The 21,752-nt window shown below is 45.9% G+C and overlaps 1 pseudogene; it reads left to right on the plus strand.

Annotated features, from left to right (window-relative positions):
• The first annotated feature begins 326 nt into the window (after nt 1–326).
• LOC141938248 (hydrocephalus-inducing protein homolog) overlaps nt 327–21,752 on the plus strand; it is a 171,982-nt pseudogene continuing 150,556 nt past the window's right edge.

The raw sequence follows: 21,752 nt of genomic DNA on the forward strand, positions 1-21,752 counted from the left end.
AACTATTCCAACAGTATTTTATGAAAAAATTAATTGTAATTGCAATTCCAAACACTGTCTTTGGACAAGAGTTATTATTCACATGTATACTGAGATAACCAGTATGTTGTCTCTTTAAAACTGAGATAACCACTATATTGTCTCTTTAAAAGGGATGAATAAAGCCACTCCAGGAGACCCTCTCTCTCATTTAGAGATATCAGTGTGTGTGTATAAATATAGATCTAATTTTTTTCAGAGGGATACACACACACACATGCCTCTATATATGAAGAGCAGCTAAACTGAGTCGCTGAAGGCACGTGCTTTTGAAAGCCTGGGTAAGAATGCGTCTGTCGTTTACCTCATCTCACACAGGTATGCATTCCTATCAACTGTCTAGACCACAACGACAAGGATACCATGATTCACAGCTCTACATTAAATGGCCAAAATCCCAGTGCACTTTGACCAGGTCTGAAGAGAATGAGCACTACAGCAGGAATACCCTTCCCTTCCCCTGCCTGGGCAGCTCGGAGGAATGCTTCCCCTCCCAAGGCCACAGGACAGTGCCTCCTTGTCCCACCCTGTCAACTGCCTGGAAAAGAGCAATACAGCAAACAGTGTGCAATGCACTTCACGTGTTCCCCTTCCACAAAACCATACCACCCCGAGAAAAGGACACCACAGAGAAAGAGACGTTATCCCGACCTTCCTGATTCTTTCCATACAAGAACCAGGGGACATCAAATAGAACTAGCAGCACTCTGGTTCAAAACATATTTTCTTTCTTTCTTTCTTCCCCCCTCCTTAAAAAAGGTGGTTCTTTACACAGTAAATGCACATTTGCTGGGGGATGCTGGGGAGGCCACAGGTTTACAAGGATTTAATCAAAGGCAAGAAAGATCCTCAGGAGACAACCCCACTGAGGTTTCCCAAGCGGCTGAGCCCACATCCAGCGCAGGCAGTCCCAAGACCAAGAGTGCTGAAAGCCTGGGAGACAGTAAGTGGCATTTCAGTGATGACTGTCTCTTTTACCGTCCCCAGCTATCCACTTAGGGACATCAATCTGAACCAGTATGGCCTAGATTCTATTTCTTGTTCCTTCTAGAGTCTCTCTACCTCCAGACAGAGACAGAAAAGAATTATTTGGCTTGATACCTACCAGATCATCTTGCTAATGCTTTTTGCACTTACAAGTGAAAACAAGAAGTTCTATTTTCACCTTTCCCCAGACTGTTAATCCAGTCCCATTGTCAGTGGAACAAACTCTACATATTACCTTATTTATTTAGACCACAAGATGGTATGACTTAGAGATGCAGAATCAAGCCACAGACAAAAAGCAGGCATTATGAGATGCTAATCTCCTTCAGCAAACAGCAAATTCAAAAAAACCCTGCACAGTTCACAGCTGATTTTTGTCCTTTCATGATTTTAGTAGATCCTCTTTCTTCAATTACACATAGCAGACACTCTGTTTCACAAAGTGTCACAAACTCCAGACATTTTCAAGAACTGTTTCACCTGCAAATAAATTCTCTGCTGTATACATTATCAGCAACGGCTGCTGAAGAGCAATGTAGCACCTTGATGCTGACACATTGCTGCTGATGAGCAGAAACTGCACTTTGCACTGAACTGTGTTGTTAGAAGTGTGGAAAACTAGAAGGAATTTTTCACTCTATATTTATCCATATTTAAAACATCTAAATATGGCCTGAAATGACCTTTATTTCCCCCCACCCCAAATGTGAGTTGCATTCTAACAAAACTACTGTAATGAAATTTTCTCATCTCCAATATAGCACTGCTCTAACAGAACAGGGACATAAAAACACACGGCTTGTTAATTTGTGACACAAAATAAAAGGCCAACTGAGTGGCAAGCCAAAACTATCATTGAAAATTAGGGCATATGACAACCCTTATGTTATTTGAAATTCAGATTTATATTAGGCCTCATTAAGCAGTTTAGAGAAATTCATACATCTTTTTATTGGGTCCTGGTTTTGGGTTTTTTTTTTTTTACATAATTACCTTTACAGAATTATGTACTTAAATACATAAACAAAAACACAGTATTTCTGAATCATAAAATATTTTATTATTACATTTTTTGAAGTCCTATCATCTGTCAGCTATGAAAGTGGAAAAAGACAAGAGCCTTCACGGTTCATTAAAAAAACCCAAACAACAAAACAATGATAAAAAAATCTGGCATATGTATTGGATGTTGCTTCCAAAATAATTTCAAAGTAAGCAGTATCAAATAACCAGAGAATTAAGAAGCAAGTTGCCAGTTGCCTTTTAGGTAAGGGTTCTATTTATCATAAGACTGAAGCCAACTTACTTTTACAAATTGTAGTTTAAAGAGAGATTTGCTTTTTTTATGGAGGTTCTGTTTATTGTTTCAGGTCCTTGCCTCTTACAATACCTGTCAGCTTCTCAGAAAGCGAAAATCCTCCAGGAGCTATTGCAATTTGATGTAACATTTTTAAATATTTGGAAATGGCACAGGACATTGTGTTTGGTTTGTCGAGATTTGTTCACATCAGCACAACAGGCAGTGTGAATCAATGCACAGACACCTCCTTGTTGCAGGGTGAGCATACTGAGTACTAGACAGTTTTGTCCTGCTATCAGAGCTAAAGAAAAATTCTCCTGTTGCAAGGCTAAAGTGGCATCTGCTGTGCGACTGTCTGTGGCTTCCACGGTAGCAGATAGATTTTTAAGACTTCTTTCTAGTTCGTTTAGAACAAGCCTGGGAATTAATGTTCTGATTAAATGTCTCCACCCAGAATCATGGGGGGTTCCTCACACAGTGGGTGAAGAGGTGAAGGGTCAGATCCACACCTGGGTCAGGGGCTGCATTAACCCCCCACCTCCTGCTGCAGGAATGACCCCAGGCAGAGGCACTGTGAAACAAACATCGAAGCTTTAATAAATTAAGAAAGAAATAGTGACATGCGAGAGGCTTGCGTCTGGAGTGTGCGGGTGCAGGTCACATGTTGCAGGGATCTGTCAAAATATATCAGCTCGACACAAATAGAAGACCTTGGACCCAAATGCAAAACTATGGTAATACTTACATGTAGTGTATAAACTGAAAATTTTAGAATTATTGTGGAATTAATAATTTGAATTAATGGAATTAAGATGGAATTAACAGAGCACCAGAGTACTAATAATATTCATTTTTAAGCCCGTTTTACAGAAAATGGTTAGTCATTAGGCAGCATACTCTGATGCAAAATCAACTGCCCAGCACAAAACCATAATATTGCCTTGTGCCTTGTGCTTTCTTCACAAGCAGGGATAAGACAGGAGATTGGCTTATGGACTCATTTACTCTAAAAGCAATTGATGCCTTTGGGCAGATTTTCAACACAGGAACATCCCCTTTGTTGGAGTCAAGGATGTCCATGATGGGATCACCTCAGTTGGAAGGTCCTGTGAGCCCCCTGGGAACGCTGTGAGATTACAAATGAGCTTTAAACGACTAGAGAGGGAGTCTGTATTGAGTACTAGCTGGTATTTCAGAGGTGATGTGGGATTCACCCGATGCACTCACTGGTCCTTCAGTTGACGTCGTACTGAATTCACCTATCAGACTCAGAGAGTCTTTCCTGCCATTGCAACTGAAAGTAAGAAACAATGTCTGTGTGTTTTCTACAGACAAATATACGTCAGGATCCCATAATGCACCAACTTCGAGATGAAGAAATCCACATGTAAAACTGTTCTTTCAGTTTAAAACCACCATTCGGGTAACTGTTTGATCCAATTCCATCTTTTTAGTAAGGTTTTAGAGGAAAAATACTTGAATGGAACGTTTTGTAACACAGGTGAATTATATTAGGATGAAATTATATTTTCTTCTGTTGCTTCTAGAATTGTTGAATGTGTACTTCTGAAAATGTTTCTGAAAGAGCATGTTGTTTTATTCTAATGAGTTACACACAAAATGTTCTGTCTCTCTATTTTGACAGCAGAGCCAAGAAGACATGCAGGTCAATAAAAAAGGAGAACGCTAATGTACACAGGAGAAAGAGATGAAGCGAGTACTTCAATTTACAAGAAAAATCTAAATTGAAACTGTTGGTCTTGGTCCAGCCGGGATCGGAGCGACACGCAGAAGAAAGACAAACTCACACCAGTTTGTTGAAGGGGGGGCACTGCCAAGGGCAAATGCCGCCACACTGTGTGCCAGCTCCCAATTTATTACCACTTGTTTATGTAGGTTTCTTTTTACTTCTACATCCTACTGACCTTCAGGTTTTATCTGTTTATTGCTCACACGCTCACCATGCATTCTACAGGCGGTGTTCTGGCCTGCTGTTTCTGACGCTTGCAACATGGTGTTCCGAATGTTGCCTCAGTTTCCCACAATCATTCTTCTAACCTCAAGGTCAGTTTACATTTTGCTAACCACCAGCAGTTCTTAATTCCCACATCTCCCCCTTCTTTGTTGTATTGCTTCATTTCCATGGTGATCATTGCAACCAGTCACAGTTCGGCCTTCCGCACTGTGGACAGAAGGTGTCATACGTGTCGCAGGATGGCAAATCCTGTAAAAAAAATCAAACATCCCAGGCCTGCTAAAGCCCACATCCGTAGGTTCAGACCTACAAATCAATGCCAAGGGTTGAGCCATGATAAACTTTTGCTTAACTCTCTCATGATGTCATCATGCATTAATTTCAAGGATGCCAATTAAACTCAGACATCTGAGTGAAAAGAATAGGCTGATTTCACTATCAATAATTAAAGGATATAACTAAGTACTACAAAAATAAGCAGTAAGAAAAATACAGAATAGTACACTTATTACTACATGAAATTAAACAAGGCAAGTGCACCTAATCGTTACTACACAATGGGGTACTAATATCCAGATCCGCAATTGCTGGGGAGCCCCGGTTGCAGCAAGGATTAGGAGTACCTTTCCCTGCAAATTATTATCAAGGCTAAGGCTATAAAGTGAATTGAAATTATTACTAACATATTATCCATTATTTTTCCGCGGTTCTGGCAATATACCACTGAGTGTTGGTGGCCCTGGCAGTCCATGCAGTCTGTTGCCCTGGTCTGCCGAAGTTGGGGTCAGCATACGCAGCAGGAAAATCGCTTTCCACGCCCCTTTATCCTAAAGCGCATGTGTCATCTGGGCCTAGAAACTTCTATCCCAGATTTAAACAAAGGTAAATGAGCAATAACACTACAAATAACAAATAAACCAATATTAACACTGACAATGGTCAACAACATCCTAACCAAACGTATAATAAAGGTAACAGTAACAATAACAATGTGAATTAACAATATTTTAACCAAACATATTTAACTAAAATGTGTCCCACGCTGGGCCTAATGGATGTACTCCCGGTCCTTGGGGATTGGGGGGAGAAGGTGGTTGTCTGCATGAACAAGTACAATTACAGGATGTTTTACATGGACACTTATAAGACCAACACATACATATCACAAGGGAAAATATTCTGGTTGTTACTGTCCATTGTGGAGCTGAAGATGGTCTGGCTCGCTGTAGCTAGGGTCTGCCTTTGCAGCAGGAAAATGAATTTCCATGCCCCCAGCCCAGAGTGCATGTGTGGTTTAGGTCTTGGTACCTCCACCTCGCCTTCATGGGTCCAGTAATGACCTTTTAAAGCCCAGGCCCCATTAGCAAAGGGACCTTGCCCTGGTTTGGTGTCTGTTGTTTGTTCATAATACTGGTAACAGAATGACTTAAACCCACAAATTCGTTTTCCTCCCATTCTTGGTTAACACTTAGGAAGCCGGAGCTTCCCACAGAACCAAGGGAGAGGGGAACAGTTACACAAAGCAATTTTTGCAATGATAGACAATACATCCTAGAAATATTAATAAGACAATGAACATCAACACTGTACAAAAATTTAAATCTACATAAGGATCCCCCGTCGTGACTCAGGATATCTTTCTCCAGGGGTTTTACCTGCAAGAAAAAGGAAAGAAAAGCTTCTCAGTTCATTTTGAGAACTAGAAGTGGGTTATAATTAGAAAGATGGGATAATCCACCTTGTATTAATTTTGTGCTCCTTTCCATGAGCATCTTTGGCTTTCCAGGTATACTTGTTTATTTGGGTATCCAATACCAATAGTACTGCTCCCACCGTGGGGAGTTCGACTAAGACAGGTTGTCCTGGAAAATAAGATGGATTTCTGGGGTGGTCAGGGCCATGTGGAGCTGGCTTGATGCCCGCAATGCCACTGAATTCCCAGAAACTTCACTGTCTCAGACGGTCCTTGGATTTTTGCAGAGTTAATTTCCCAACCCTTCTGTTTCATATGATCTACTACTAATTCAAGAACTTGTTGTATTTCCTCCTCATCATTTCCTTGAATCAAAATATCATCTATATAGTGGCTTAATTGTGTGTGAGGAGGCAACTGTATTTCATCTAAGCGTTCAGCTACAATTCTATAACAGATAGTGGGGCTATGCAACCATCCTTGTGAAAGCAAATGCTTTTCTGCAATTGGGATAGTAAAAAAAACACTAGTTAAATCTATTACAGCATACCAAGTTCCTGGATGTTTCTGAACTTCTTCTATTAAAGTGACAGTGTCTGGCACAGCTGCTGCAAGCGGTGCAGTATGTTTGTTTACTTCTCTAAAATCCACTGTCATTCTCTAGGATCCATCACTTTTCTTGACAGGCCACATCGGACTGCCACCTCAAAACTTCTACATCTAATAAATTTCTAATTGCCTGTGATATCTCTTCATGTCCTCCCAGAATTCTATATTGCCTCATTGTAACTAACTTAGTTGCAGCCAGGATCTGCTCAGGAGGCATTTTTTTTACTTTGCTGACTGTAACAGGTCTGGTACTAATACAGGGTTTAACTCCAAATTGATACTGACTATCAGAAAGATTTAAAGTTAGTCTTTTTAGAATGTCTATATTAATTTAATACTCAGGAATGGGGACAATCATGACTGAATATAATAATTTTGGGAGGTTTCCTGTTTTCATTTCCATTTGTGTTTGTACAGTTTTAATTTATTTTCCTCCCAAACCTGTAATAATTACAGGTTGTCTTTTAGATTTCCTGGGATTCCCATATATTAAGGAGGCCTCTGTTCCAGTCTCAATTAGGGCATTTACAGTTTGTGGGGACTGGTTGTTCTAAATAAAAACAAACAAATAACAACAACAGAAGAAAAAAAAAAAAAAAACCAACCCAAAAAACTTTAAGCTCTACATGGGGTCATCAGTCCTTCTGCACCCACTGCCCTGGAACTTGGCCATTAATTCATATGTGCTGATTATAATATTGATTCACCTCCCTTGCCTCCTGCAAAGGGTACAAGTCAGAAAACGCTGCCCAATCCTGTTTCACCCCCGGAACCGGTGATCTCTTCACGGGGGGCCCTCCGTGGGCAGATGGAGAGTCCTGATGAGGTTCGAGAAGGGGTGCCGTAGGCTGAGGTGTCCCTGGATTCTTAGTTTTAGCACTCTGCACTCTCTTGCTAGGTTTATTCAGCCCTCTCTGTGTATATATTTGCCACAGCTCGTTAGTTGGAACACCATAAATTTTTTCATGAGACATGCTGTCTTTTAACAAAGCCGTAAACATTTCCTTATGAGAAATCCTGTTTTCACTGCTCTTGGGGCTGCCTCGAATGTCCCGATTCCCTGCACTCCCTCGGGGGCCCCATTCTCCGAGGTCACGTAACTGTTGCACTTTTTCTATTACTTCATTGAGGGGATCCCCCATTTCGTTAATGAAGAGGGGCATAATTACATTTTTATATGCCAGTGGAACGGTTTTAATCACTCTGTTTCTCATAGTGACCGACAAAAGATGCCACATCATAAAGTCAGCGTCTCCTACAAAAATAGCTGCTTTCATCCCTTCCTCTTTCATTCGCTGTATACAATCTCGCAAAGCAAACCACTGACGGTCAGATGGCAGCCAATCATTCTCTGGAGGATATTTGGTATTACATCCCAGAGCAGCCAGTGCTAACAAATTAATATCCTCAGTGTTGTTTTGAAATGCATCCTGCACAAAAGAATCTGAACTTAAAATCAAAAACCTTTTAGAATCTCCTGCGTCTAGGGTTACCCCTGCCACTCCCTGATCCTGCAAACATACCGTCCAAGAGAGCAAGGATTCCCCCGGTCTCTGCTTAAATCTTTCAATTATATCATTTACTTCATACTGTGTATAATCCTCTATCATATCCTTCCTCACAGCTTGCCCACTATTAGGATCTCTACCAGGATCCCACTGCACACCCGCTTCTGCAATCACCGCATGCGCTTTCTTACACTTTCTCCTTTTCCTATACTTATATTGCGCTACTCGCACCGCAGCTTTCTCCATCACTGTCTGATAAATATCCAGCTTATCAGTAAACAACTTACTCTGACATTGTAATATCACTATTTGATTCTGCAAATCACATATCTGTCGCTCCATCTGGGAGTGCTCTAACAACAGCCTCTCCTTACTCTGGTGTTGTTTTCTAAATGCAGTTAATGAAATCCACCCTCGTTTACTTGAATTTGTAGTTTCTTTTCCTTTTTCAATAGGAACCTTTTCATACAATTTAAAACATCCAATAGTTACTTTAAATAATGGCATTTTTGTCAAATCCCACTTCTGACACCAATTTATGTTTTGCTGATCATGGATATCAATTAAACTCAGATACCAGAGTGAAAAGAGCAGGTGTATTTTACTAGAAATAACTAAATAATGTAACAGAATAATACAGAAAACATACAGTAAGAAAAGACAGAACAGTGCACTTAAATAGGAAAATACAGGGTAATGCATCAAATCATTACTACCTGAGAGAGAGAGTAATGATTAAGAGAGATCCATCACCACTTGCATACGTTACCATCATCCAGATCCGCAGTCGCTGGGCAGCCCCGGTTACAGCGAGGATTTGGAGAACCTTTCCCTGCAAGTGGGAAATCCTACGCGGTGCGTCCACCCGTAGGTGAGGCTTCCAAAGTCGCTGTGAGCGGGCCCAGCCTTATATACCTAAAAATCAGTAAGCCAGAATAGCTGGCACCTTTGTTTTAAGCGGAAATATCTGGTTTTCATCTCACATTAGGTTCCCCCCAGAGCCTGGCCAGGGCTTAAGGGAGAAGCTAAGGGAGTTTCCCTGCTTATCTAGTTAATTTATGAGCAAGGTCACAAGGCCAGACAACTGTTTCTGTGGCCTTGTTATCTTGCTCACACATAAAGAAATATAAGGATACATTCAGGATAGACATGTTTTATGATGTTTAAGCTACATCTTCTATGCATACTTCACTAATGACTACACACGGAGTTAGCAGTTTCAGTTCAGGGCCTGTTGCTCAGGCTTCAGTATTCCCACCTTTTACATCAGAATAGTTGGTTTGCTATAACTTAGTATAATTCCTATTAGCACAATGGTTATCAGTTATAAAATGTACAGGATTCATCTATAGGTCAACTCTGGCTTGGGCTTATTGTCCAAGCCTTAGCACTTCACACTGTTACGGTAAACCACAAGATTAGATTGAATGATTTTTAACAATATTTAATCATCAAACGGTTATCAGAGTGATTTAACAAAATTTGTTATAATCATCACTACGAAGTTTCCTAAATCGAATGTGCAAACACAAACACACACACACAGATACAGAATTTAACCTATGATAGTAAATTATTGGTACCAAAGATCTTTGAAACTTTGGAGAAATCTAATTGTAGTGAATTACTCACTATTCTCCATCGTCAGCATTTGTCAGCAGACGATCTTTGAACCCTTTATCTTCACTGGCATCTATCAGCAGATGATCTTGGAAATCTTCCTTTGAAATCTTCAAGAAATCTATTATTTGAAATCCTCGTGATACCTACCCTGAGAGGCATCCCAACTCAGAGATACTGGGTCACAGCCTGCTGTGATCCCGGAGAGCTCAAAGGGTCTTACTCAGGATTGCTATTTATAGGATCACAAGATGATTGACTTTGGTCAGTATTTTTTTTTCATTTTGGCCATATTGTTGTTTAAACCCGGCTGGCAGCCAAACACCACACAGCCGCTCACTCACCTTCTCTGCACAGGGGATGGTGGAGGCAACTGGAGGGGTAAAGGTAAGGAGACTTGTAGGTTGAGATAAAACCAATCTAATAATTTAAATGAGATTAAAATACTTATAATAATTATAGCAATAATAGAATATACAAACAAGTGATGCACAGTGTGACTGCTCACCACCCACCGACTGATGCTCAGCCCTTCCTGGTTAGCGATCTCAGAGGAGAGAAAATCCAGGAGCTGCAACCGTGGAAGAGAGGGAGAGAAAACTTCCTGGCCAGACCTCCTCTATACACCGAGCATGACGTCGTATGATACAGAATATTTCAGTGGCCAATTTGGGTCCATCGCTCTTGCTGTGCTCCCTCCCAGCTTTTTGTGCACCTGCACACGGGCAGGACATGGGAAGTGGGAAAGTCCTTGATTCCTTAGCAGCAACTGAAAGCATCGCTGCATTATCAACTTTATTCTCATACCAAATCCCATACTGGATCTGAAACACAGCCCTGTTCTAGCTGCTGAGAAGAAAAATTAGCTCTATCCCAGCTGAAACTGGGACAGTATCCACCCCTTATTCCATAACATTTACATTATGCTCAGGTTCCATGTTTGCCATTACATTCTAATTAATCATATCTCTTTTCCTTTTTTTTTAATGTACACACATAGATATCATTCCCTTAGGCTAGTGTCGGGGAAAGCAGCTGGTTTGCCGATAACCTGGTTGAAGAAGAGTTTGACCTTGACAAGATTCCGCTGTGCCCTTCAGATAAGGAAGCTATGCTTAAAGCAGAAAACTTTCAAGGAGCTGCTGACTACATAGCAGGATGAAGCAAACAGGGAGGAAACTGATCAAGGTTATCCAGTGAGAATGTTAAAAACAACTTTTTGAACAGTTACACTATAACACTCTGGCACCTGAAACATATAAAAATGCATGCTTTTAGTAATAAAAATACTAGGCATTTCTTCACCCACGTGAGTCCGTGTGTGTTGCTCTGTCTGTCTATAAAGCGACACTGTTAGCCAGAGAAAAAGAGCCCACCTTCCTGCGCTGTTAGCCAGGGATAAAAGGCCCAAATTTCTGCACTGGTAGGCAGGGATAAAGAGCCCACCTTCCTGCGATGGTATCAAGGGATAAAGAGCTCACCTTCCTGCGCTGTTAGCAAAGGATCAGTAGCCCACCTTGATGGGATGGTAGCCAGGGATTAAGAGTCCAACTTGCTGCACAGTTAGGAACGGATTAAGAACCGAACTTGCTGTGCTATTAGCCAGGGATAAAGAATCCACCTTCCTGCACTGGTAACCAGGTATACAGAGCCCACCTTCCTGTGCTGTTAGTAAGGGATTAAGAGCCCAGCTTCCTGCGCTGGTAGCCAGGGATTAAGAGCCCACCTTCCTGCGCTGGTAGCCAGGGATAAAGAGCCCACATTCCTGCGCTGGTAGCCACGGATAAAGAGATGATCTTCCTGCACTGTTATCCTGAGATTAATAGTCCAACTTGCTACACTGTTTGCCACGGATAAAGAGCCTAACTTGCTGCACTCTTAGCCATGGATAAATAGACCACCTTCCTGCGCAGTTAACCAGGGACAAAGAGCCTACATTGCTGTGCTGCTAGCCAGAGCTAAATATCCTAACCTACTGCGCTGTTAACATGGGATGTCCCAATTCACTCAGCCCTGGCAAATCAAAGCTGTATCCTAATGACAGAAAGCAGAGCTGAGCTGAGAGATGGGACCCCTGTGAAAGCCACTGCCTGACGTCCAGGACAGAAGAGCAGAGGTCTCCAGTCTCCATCACAAGGGGCCACTCCCAAAGTGACTCCTAACTTCTGGTCAGTACAGCCATAACTTACAGAGCGGTGACATCTTTGAGAAAGGGTCCGAAACCTCCACTGCGAACAGCAGACGAGCCCCAGATGTCTTCAGCACAGGGTTGGCTGGATTATTCACAGCCAGGGAATCAGCTAAATGCAGTTTAACTCAGTTGCCTGCTTAATCCAGAGCACTTTTAAATCCCCATACACTGATCCAAGTTGCCAGAGGTATTTTAACCCCTGAGACCACAAGATGCTAAACATTGGTTAATAAAGCAATTTTAAACACACAAATCGAATATCCTTCAGTGTTTCAGTAACTGTGAATGAACTGCTCATCCATCCTGGCTACCAGCTCTTGCTACAAGGAGGATTCATTCGGCTCCGTTTTGCTTAAAATACTGAGCTGAAATCAGCAGATCCTGTCCTGGAGGAACACGTAACCCTGCCCTGAACCTCTGTGCATCACGCAGCCCCAATCTGCCACTGCAGATTAAGGGCCAGAAGCAAAACACAAACAGGACAAAGAATAAACTGACAAACTGCTGGATTTGGAGGCCTGGTAGCCCCCTCCCAAAAGACATGTCCAAAGACACCTGGGCTAAAGGATTGTTCTTTCAGGTACAAGAGGTAATACAGTAAAACCTCTTGTTTTCTCCTGGATTTGGTCACCAGAGAGCTGCCCACCAGCCCCTGGACAGAAGAGCACACATCCTAATTAAAGGCAACATGTAAAAGCCCAAAACAACAAAAGTAGAGATTCATTGGTGGCATCTGACGAGTGACAAAGATACAGAAGCTTTTGGTAACAGTTCTTTGAAGGGAAAGCCAGAGTTGATAGGCATCACTGCTGGAAGGCTCTTACAGAGGAGAGTGTTAAATAGCGTCAACTGGCAGGTTTAAGCATTGTCTGGGAAATATCAAACACTGTCAAGATACCACAAAGCTCTCTGCAGCCAAGCCCCAGCGAGGGACTCCTGTGGGCTCATCTCTGAGAACACAGACTGATGGGCCACCAGACCTGCCGACAGAAAACACCTTATTAGCAGCTGGTGCAGAGAGTACAGCGCCCTCAAAACAACCAAACCAGCCAGGTCAGCCCACCCAGACACCCAGCATCTCCCCGCAGTACCTGCAGCCACAGCTGCAGCCCAGCCCTGCTGTCAGGAGTCCTCTTGGACTGGTCGGGTCAGCGCTCCCAGCCTTCCAAACCCCGCCCTTCTGGGAGCTGCACTCAGCCCACTCCAGGGAAAAAAGATGAAGACACCCCTTAACTCTATCTGGAGACTTCCAGGAATTCTCCCACCTCAAGGAAAAGGAAATGGAACGAAAATTCTCATTCAGTTTTTCCAAAGTAAAAGAAAACACAACCACTGCAGCAGCGAGACAGCTGTCACAGGAGTACAGATCTTCAAAGCTCTGAAATAAATAGTCTTGCCTCTGGCTTCCAGCTGCATGGGATTGCTTTATAGCACCTTACACAAAACCCACAATAAAATACCTCCTACAGGTTGTCAAAGCAACAGCATTAAGGTTGTCCACGGGATTAGGCACTGGCTTCTAAACCCCCCATTCTTTGGTACCTTCAGCAAACGGCCAGCTCTGATTCAGCCCTCGGTTGGTTTTCTGAAAGGGTGACAAAAGCAGCTTCAGCAAGATCAGAGTCAGACCACAAAATCTGCTTCCTTTAGAGATCAGGCCCTGCTGCCTCTGAGCAGCTCAGATCCCCCTACAGCCGCTGGGCCTGAAGGAACTGAACAACTCAGGTCTGACCAGGGGACGAGGCAAAGCCTGGGGAAGAAGGCCAGCTGTGAAACAGTTTAAGACAGAAGAAGGGAGAGAGAAAATGTGGGGGAACCAACCTTCCAAAGGAGATTAAAAGAATCAGGGCTTCATTGCTGCTGAAACATTTTGACTCCCCAACCCTACACTCTGGTTCTGCAATAATTCCCCAGACAGTCAAACTACAGTTTCAGGCACATCCCATTGCCTGCCCAGGATGGAATCCCCAAAGTGCGACTGTTCCCAATTCCATTTTTCCCGTAGGAAACAATGGGATAGAGAGGAATGTGTGCAGGCGCCTCAGCAATGCACACAGCTGAACCACACAGGAACAGCTGGTGTGATGTGGAAGATGGTGAGACAGAAGCGAGACCTCTGGGGTTGTCAGCTGCCAATTCAACACCTCGTAATGACAGAAGTAATAGAGGAGATTCTAACTGCTTTTAGTATTCCAAGAAACAACTGCTACTTGCCTGAGGTTTAGAGTGGAAAATCCCTTTATAACATGAAATTAAACTTCATGATGTCCTGGTGACCCCGTGTGACCCATCTTCAAACAAATCACCATGCTGAAACCTCTCAGCTGCTTCTCCTGTGACATTGAACACCTGACAACTCTTTCACTGCCAGTGGTCCTGCTGCCTCTCCTGCTCCATCACATTTTCATCACCACCTTCAGATGCCTGCTGCTCACCACGGTCAGTGAAGGATGAAGGAAAACAGGACCATGACAACAGTAACCAGAGCAGGGTATTAAACAACTGACAGCAGAGCTCTGAAACAGAAGGGTCAGACAGCAAGGCATTACTGTGCACAAGCTTTCACAGTGCAGACGCAGTATAGACAGGGTAAGAATCTGCTCCCCAGCTCTGGAAAACACAGTCCCCTCAGCAGCAGCACTACTGACACCTGCAAGCTTCCTTCCTTAAGTTCTAAGGACAGAGGAGCATCACCTGGATCCAGATGCAGCCCACCTCTGAATACTGGCATTCTGAGGTGTTGCATTTTTCATATCGATCAGCAAGAACTTAGAAAGCAAGATTTCAGTTAACTGTCCTAAAACCTAAATCCCCAACAGGACTTGCCTCAAAAGGTCGATCAGAGACGAGCCGGCTCCATCTGCTGCATGGCCTCCCCTGACCACCACACACAAAGCTCAAGACCTCCCCAGCCTGTCCCAGCCAGCGCCCCAGAAAGGTGCTGTCAGACCTCTCCGCTCCCCTGACAGCCCCCCGGCCAGCTCCCCGGCACAGGGCACACGCCGGCTGCAGGCTGCCAGTCCGCCTTAGGGACAGGGAGTCACTCCAGGAAAACTCACGTTTTCCCCAAAGACCAGGTTCTGCTCCGAGCCCGAGCTACCACCGTGAGCCCACAGCACCCTGCCTCTCCGCAGCACCCGAGGGGTGCAAACCCTGACCCGGAGCAGACACCAGCCCTGTCCCACCTGCTTCGCACGGCATCCCTGCAGCCACAGGCACCTCCTGAAAGGGGGGAACCTGCGAGAGCAGTTTTTAAATGTGTTTCCACGAAGACCAGGCAATTACAGAACACAGATTTCACAGGGAGAAAACCAGAGAAAAGGAGGAGGAGGAAACTGGTCTGCCTGGCTACATGAAATCGGGGTGAGAACAAGCAGAGATGCAGGGCAGAGCAGAACTGAACAGGAGCTTGAAAGCGACAGGAAGAAAAAACAGGCAAGATGAACTACACAGGTGTTCTGGACAGGAGCTTGGTTTTGTTTAAATCTTGATTAATTCTTCCTTATCAGTTATTCTGATGATTAATTCTATTTTCACATGGGCATTTTGTCAACATTTAAGAAGATGCACAGGAGACCCCAGGAGGAGCCCCAACACTCACCTAGGAATGAGGTGACGATCTGCAGACTGACAGCACATCAGGCGGGACAAGCTTGCAAAGAAGAACGATGGCAACCAGTTACATCACGTTTACAGCAATCCACAGCTACATGCAGTGAAAAGCGACTATTTTATGCAGAGCTGGTGCAGAGCAGAGAGCTGGAGATGAAGGAGCGGCTGACGGGGGAGGCTGAAGCAGTGCCACCCACGGCAGGAGCTCTGCCGGCTGTTTGCAGCCTGAGAGCAAGTGGTGCTGCCGGATTTCGCAACCAGAAGCACTCCCAGGATCCCAGCACACAGAAACTTGTCCTTTAATTACTTTTCAATTACTTCTTGTACCTTCATTGTGTGAGACTTCTGCTCTGCCTGCAGATGTCAAGAGATTCTTTTCTGAAAGCAGAGCAGGGTGGTTCCAACTTGAAACAAACAGGATTTGTCTCTTGGGAAAGGTGCTGTGTAGAAACTGAAGTTTGTCCAGAAAGCCAGAGGAGCAGCAGGGCTCTGCAAAGGGGCTGGGCTCCAGCACACCCCCCTGCTCACACCTCCCCCCCCCCCCGCCCCCATCTCTCCCAGCACCTCTGAGCTGGGAAAAACTGTCCCACAGCCAGAAGGCAAGAGCCCGCCTGGGCCAGCTCTCGCCCTCGGGCTTAATGCCGGTTTCTGATCAGCACCTCTTGGCTCTGGTGACTGGCACCCTCTGAAGCACCACTCTGAGGTGTTCATCAGATTGAACCCACCCAACCCAAATCACCACAGACAGCAGAAAATATTAAATGTGTCACTTCTTTCACACTTGAAGTAAAAATAAAGAGCTAAAATTCACTTTCCCTGGGGTAACCTGACAGATAAACCCTGCAGACACAACAGACCCTTACAGACAGCAAAGACCCAACAAGTTCAAGGTAAAAGGACAAGCACAGTCACACATCAGAACGTCTGAACAGCCCGAACTGTGACAACAAACCTTTTTTTTTTAAAAAAAATCAGAACCATGAAAAAGTTTGTGTTTTTAGAACAAAGCTTCCCTTTCCCTGGCGATCCCACCACCCCCTCCAGGGAAATCGGCCCCAGCCCCTGCACTCACCCACTGCTAGGCCGGAGCCACCACCACTGGTGCTGGTGCTGGTGCTGGTGCTGGTGCTGGTGCTGCTGGTGCTGGTGCTGGTGCTGGTGCCACCTTTGCAGGAGAAAAATTCATTCAGCCATCCAGAACAAAGCGAGTGTTTTAAAAGGAGGAATTCCCACTTGCTGGGTGAACCAAACTCTCTTCCTGGAACATCCCTCAGTGCAGACCACAGAGAGCTGGAGGACCTCCTGCCTAGGCCACCTCACTGCAGACCATAGGCCCTCGCAGACTGTCAGCAGGAAGTAGGCCCTGTGGGGGCCAGGGGGACCCCCGGGGGGGCTGCAGCATGTTGTCCCCCCCCCAGCACCTGCCCACACTCCTGCCTGTGCCGTGAGGGGGGATTGGGGACCCGGGGGGATTCTTGGGGGGGTGTTATTTGGGTTCTGTGGGAGTTGTGGGTGTTATTGGTGTCCTGGGGGGTTGTTTGGGTCCTAGAGGGAGTGTAATGGAGTTGTGGCTGGGTGGGTGTCCTGGAGGGGTTTGGGAGGGTTATTGGGGTCCTTGGGGGGGGTCTTGAGGGAGATGTTGGTGTCTGAGGGTGGTGGATTGGTGACATCCTGGTGGGGGTTCTGGGAGAGGTCTTGGGGTCCTGGGGGGGTCTTGAGGGAGGTATTTGGGTCTCGGGGAGGGTCTTGGTGCTTGGGGGGTGTTATTGGGGTACTGGGGGTCTCCTGGGGGGGTAATGGGACTTAGGGGAGTCCTGGGGGTGGGCTGGTAGGGTCCCGGGGTAGATATTTGGGGTTTTGGGGGGTACAATGGAGAACTGGGGGGCCAATAGGATCTGGGGGGGGGCACTAATGAGGTTGGGGGGGTTTGGGGGGGCTGAGGGTGTTTTGGAGGGACCTGGGGGTGGCAAATGCAGTTTGGGTGGGTTGCAGGGGGGATTTGGGATTCCTGGAGGTCCCAGGGGTACCTGTCCCCCACTCCCCACGGGTGCTGCTGCTCCAGGGGTACCCCAAGGGCGTCAGCCCCGACTACCTCCAGTACTAGTGCTGGGACGCCGTGGGAGTGGGGGACGGCGCCTCCACCATCACCAGGGCCACCCTCACCTGGGTGCTGCGGGGTGAGTCCCCCTTATCCCAACCCCCCCCTTTTCACCCCAAAATGGCCCTTGGTCTCCAGATCGATGTTTGACCACCAGATCCTCCAGTTTTACCCCAGAATTTCTGTTTGACCTGATTCACGGAAACAGACTCTACAACTCGAATAGAGTTATAAAGCAGGTATGTTTAGTCCGGCGCCGGGGTGCAAGAGGATTTCTCCACAAAGCTTGCACCCCAACAGCACATTTTACCAGAAACTTAAGAGGATTGCCTCAGTTTCAAATTCAGTGTTAACACTGAAGTACTTTACATATAGATACTCTGAGTTACCAATCATTAATGTCAGTGTTTAATGGGATGCGTTCATGTATCACAGAAGGGTTTGGCTTGGAAGGGAACTTAAAGCCCATCCAGTCCCACCCCCCTGCCCCGGGCAGGGACACCTTCCACTAGCCCAGGTTGCCCAAAGGCCTGTCCAACCTGGCCTTGAACCCTTCCAGGGAGGGGCAGCCACAGCTTCTCTGGGCAACCTGTGCCAGGGCCTCACCACCCTCACAGGGAGGAATTTCTTCCTGATATCTAAACTGAATATATCCGTATGTTGGTTTATTTTAGGATGGATAGTATATACGGGAATACACAAGTCATTTTACTCTGTGGAGGCTTTTGTTCCTAGAGCTACTGAAGGTTCATGTTACCTCTTTGTAAACGTTTTTCTGCCTCTAGGCTGTGAACAACTTCAAAAATGGAACTGGTTACACACAGAGGATCCATAAGCAGAGGCAGCAGCAGCCACCAGCACCTCCACTGCCCCTCTCCAGATGGATTGGGTGATTCCAGGGGTTAGGAGGGAGAGGAGTTCCATATGTAGGTTACTAGCTCAACTAGGTCGGAGATTACAGTTGACTGAGAGTTACAGTTTGGCAGCAGTTGCTGAGGAGCAGGTGTCTCTTTCACTGAAGCTTCTCTGCAGTGACACCCCTCACCTCCTGACAGCCGCAAGGAGGCCAGAGCCTGAAGAGGTCTAGTTGCTGGATTTTCTGCGTCTCCCTGTTCTGATTGTAACCGTTACCTCAAAGCACTTGGGAGGACATATGGGAGAGAAATTGTCTTCAGCTCCTCTTTTGTTTATCTCCTGTGGGTACACGGGGAGATGTCAAGCTGGACTGCAAACCGGTGGCTTTCCTAGGAATTTCTTGACGTTGATCAATTTTTCTTAGGAACTAAAAGATCAGACTTGTTTGTAAGGAAATCTTAAATGGGTGAAGGACTTTGAGAGGAGGAATGATGCTAATGAAAATATGCGGAATAATGTGAAATGGTTCTTTAAAAATAATGAAAGAAAAGATTGTGAAGAAAAGACTCGGGGTAGCTGATGTTTTCTGTGCCCAGAATTCACTTGGGCAGGAGTCTGAAGAGCTCTCTCTTAGTAATGCTGTCAGCATCTTTCCTAGAGTAAGAGCATTGAGTCCTATCACTAGAGGCTGACTTCAGAAGCTTTTAGAAATTAATTTTCCTGCAGTGCAGCCACTGCCCTTGCTTAGAGCCAGAGGTATGTGAAAATTTTGCTAGGACGTCTGGGCTAGAAGTGTGGGTTAAATGGTCCTGTAGGTAAGATTGCAGTACCAGTATTTTGCATCCTGTACAAACTGCCGAATAAGTAGTGACATGTTGTTACATGTGATAGAAGCCCATGGAAATAGAGGTTCCCTTCGTGCATGTTTTTGCACTAACAAAGCAGTGGCTGTTCTGTCTTGTAAGCAGAAACTGTTACATGTTGGCAAGTTCTTCAGTTTGCAGTAGTAGTATGTCAGCAGCTGAAAGAAGCTTTGACATGAGCATACGGAGAGTCAAAAACCAAAACAAATTTGGAGGAAATAAATGGGGAGAGTGACTGCTTAGAATTAACTTTACTTATTTTATTTTTGTGTTGTGTTTTCTTTTAAGGTCCAAGTCTCCATCTAGAAGTTCACACACCCAGTGTGAGGGAAGATCACGTTCTTCCTGCCCCTGCTGCTGACTTTGACAGTGCTATTGAATTCTAACTCAACTGAGCTTATTATAATGATTTTATTTTTAGTAATACAATTTAGTAATATATTTATTAAATGTAAAAAATATTAAGACATGATTTCAAACAATAAACAACATAGGATAGCAAGAGACCTGGCTTGGTGTGCCTTTAATTAGGTGTGTTGTATATTACAAGCCATGTCAGGTCACTGGAAATTGACTTGGTTGGTCAGTACAGCAGAGAGCTCGCTTCTGTGTTTTCTGTCTCGTATTGTGTGAATCAGAAAGCTCAAGAAATTAAAGATAAGAAAAACTCAGGTAAAGTAAAAAGAGGCAATGGTTATTAAAGACATACACCTAAGAAAATACGCCACAGGTTAGTTGGAGGAGTTTTTGGCGAAGAAAATAGCAGGAGGTTGCTGACAAACTCGGGATGCAGCAAGTAGATTCCCTCTGCATGTTTTAAGGTTTCTGAGTCCTTGAAATGAGACCTGAGAGGACTCAGTGGTTTTTTTCCTCCTCCAGCTCCAAAGTAAGCTCTTTATCACTTCATCATAACGTCGCTGCCACGCAGCTTTGCAGAATGAAGCATTAAAGGGGGACAGTGAAGGAGGGCGCTTTTTTGGGGGCGGTGGGTGGTGCGCAGAGGGTTGGTGCTGAAGAGAAGAGCTTCTTTTTTCTTCTCTAGCAGTCTTGCCCCCTTGGAACCACCAACTCCCCCCCAAGCCCCCCAAAATCGCTGGGGACCCCCAGAAACCCCTTGAGGCTGCCCAAAATAGTGGGGACCCCCTCAAACTCCCCCTAGGACCCTAAAATCCCCGAGGCTCCCCAAAATCAGGGGGACCCCCCTTAACCCCCATGGGACCCCTAAGCCCCTCTGGGACCACCAAAACCTCCCCAGGACCCCCCAAAATTGGGAGGACTCCACCTTAACCCCCCAGAGACCCTCAGTTCCCCATTTGGGATCCCCCCCATCCCTACTGTCCCCTGCAGGGGTCTGGGGGAGGTCCCAGTGATGCCACCCCTCCTCCTGCACCTCCAGTTCCCCCACTGGGACCACCAACCGCCTCTTCCACATCCCTGCTTTCCCCTGCAGGAGCTTTGGGGGGTCCCAGCACTGTCTCCCCCCCCCACACCCCCCTGTTGCCCCACACACTGTGTCCCTGCTGTCCCCACCATCCCCTGCAGGGTTTTTGGGGGGGTCCCACCGATGCCACACCCCTATCCCTGCACCCCAAAACTCTCAAGGACACCTGGGAAGGAGGGGTGTCCCAGTGACCCCCACAACCACTCCCCTCAGATTTGGGGAGCCTGTTGTCACTCGTGTGTTCCCCCCCCATCCCCCAGGAAGGGGACAACACCAGGCTGACGAGGAAAGCCACCAACAGCCTCCGCTTGTGCATCCACGGCATCAACCAGGATGGGGGACACAGGGACACCCTGGGGGGCCATGGGGACACCCCACACACACCGCCCAGGGTCTCCTGGAGGTCCCCAAATCATCACCCTGGGCATGGGAGGGGACATGGGGACACCAAGGTGGCTCCTGGGGACATTCCCATCCATGAGGTGTCCCCCACATTGATGGCTCATTATGCTGAGGGACCCCAAGGCGGCTCTTAGTGATGTCCCCATCCTCGGGGTGTCCCCCCATGTTGACACCCCTTTGAGGGGACACAGGAGACCCCAGGCTGGATCTTGGGGACATCCCTCTCCCTGGGGTGCACCCCACTTTGATGCCCCACAACTGGGAGGGGACCAGGGTGTCCCCAGGGTGTCTGTGGTGACGTCTCCAACCCTGGAGTGTCCCCAACATTGACACCTGTTACCTTACAGGGTAATTTGGCAGAAAATAAACACCCTTTGCGTCCCAGTTTATCCTCAGGTGTCAGAGGGGCTGGGGGCAGCTACGTTTAGATTCTGAGTGATACCAACTTGTCACTGTTCTTGTCACTTGCTCCGTCCAACCTCCACCCTCCCGCGTGACTCTGGGCTTGGGTTTCCCTCCTACAGCACCTCGACTCAGCCCTGACGCCCACTGGGAAGGG

This window comes from Strix uralensis, chromosome Z (assembly GCF_047716275.1).
Source record: "Strix uralensis isolate ZFMK-TIS-50842 chromosome Z, bStrUra1, whole genome shotgun sequence".
NCBI lineage: Eukaryota > Metazoa > Chordata > Aves > Strigiformes > Strigidae > Strix > Strix uralensis.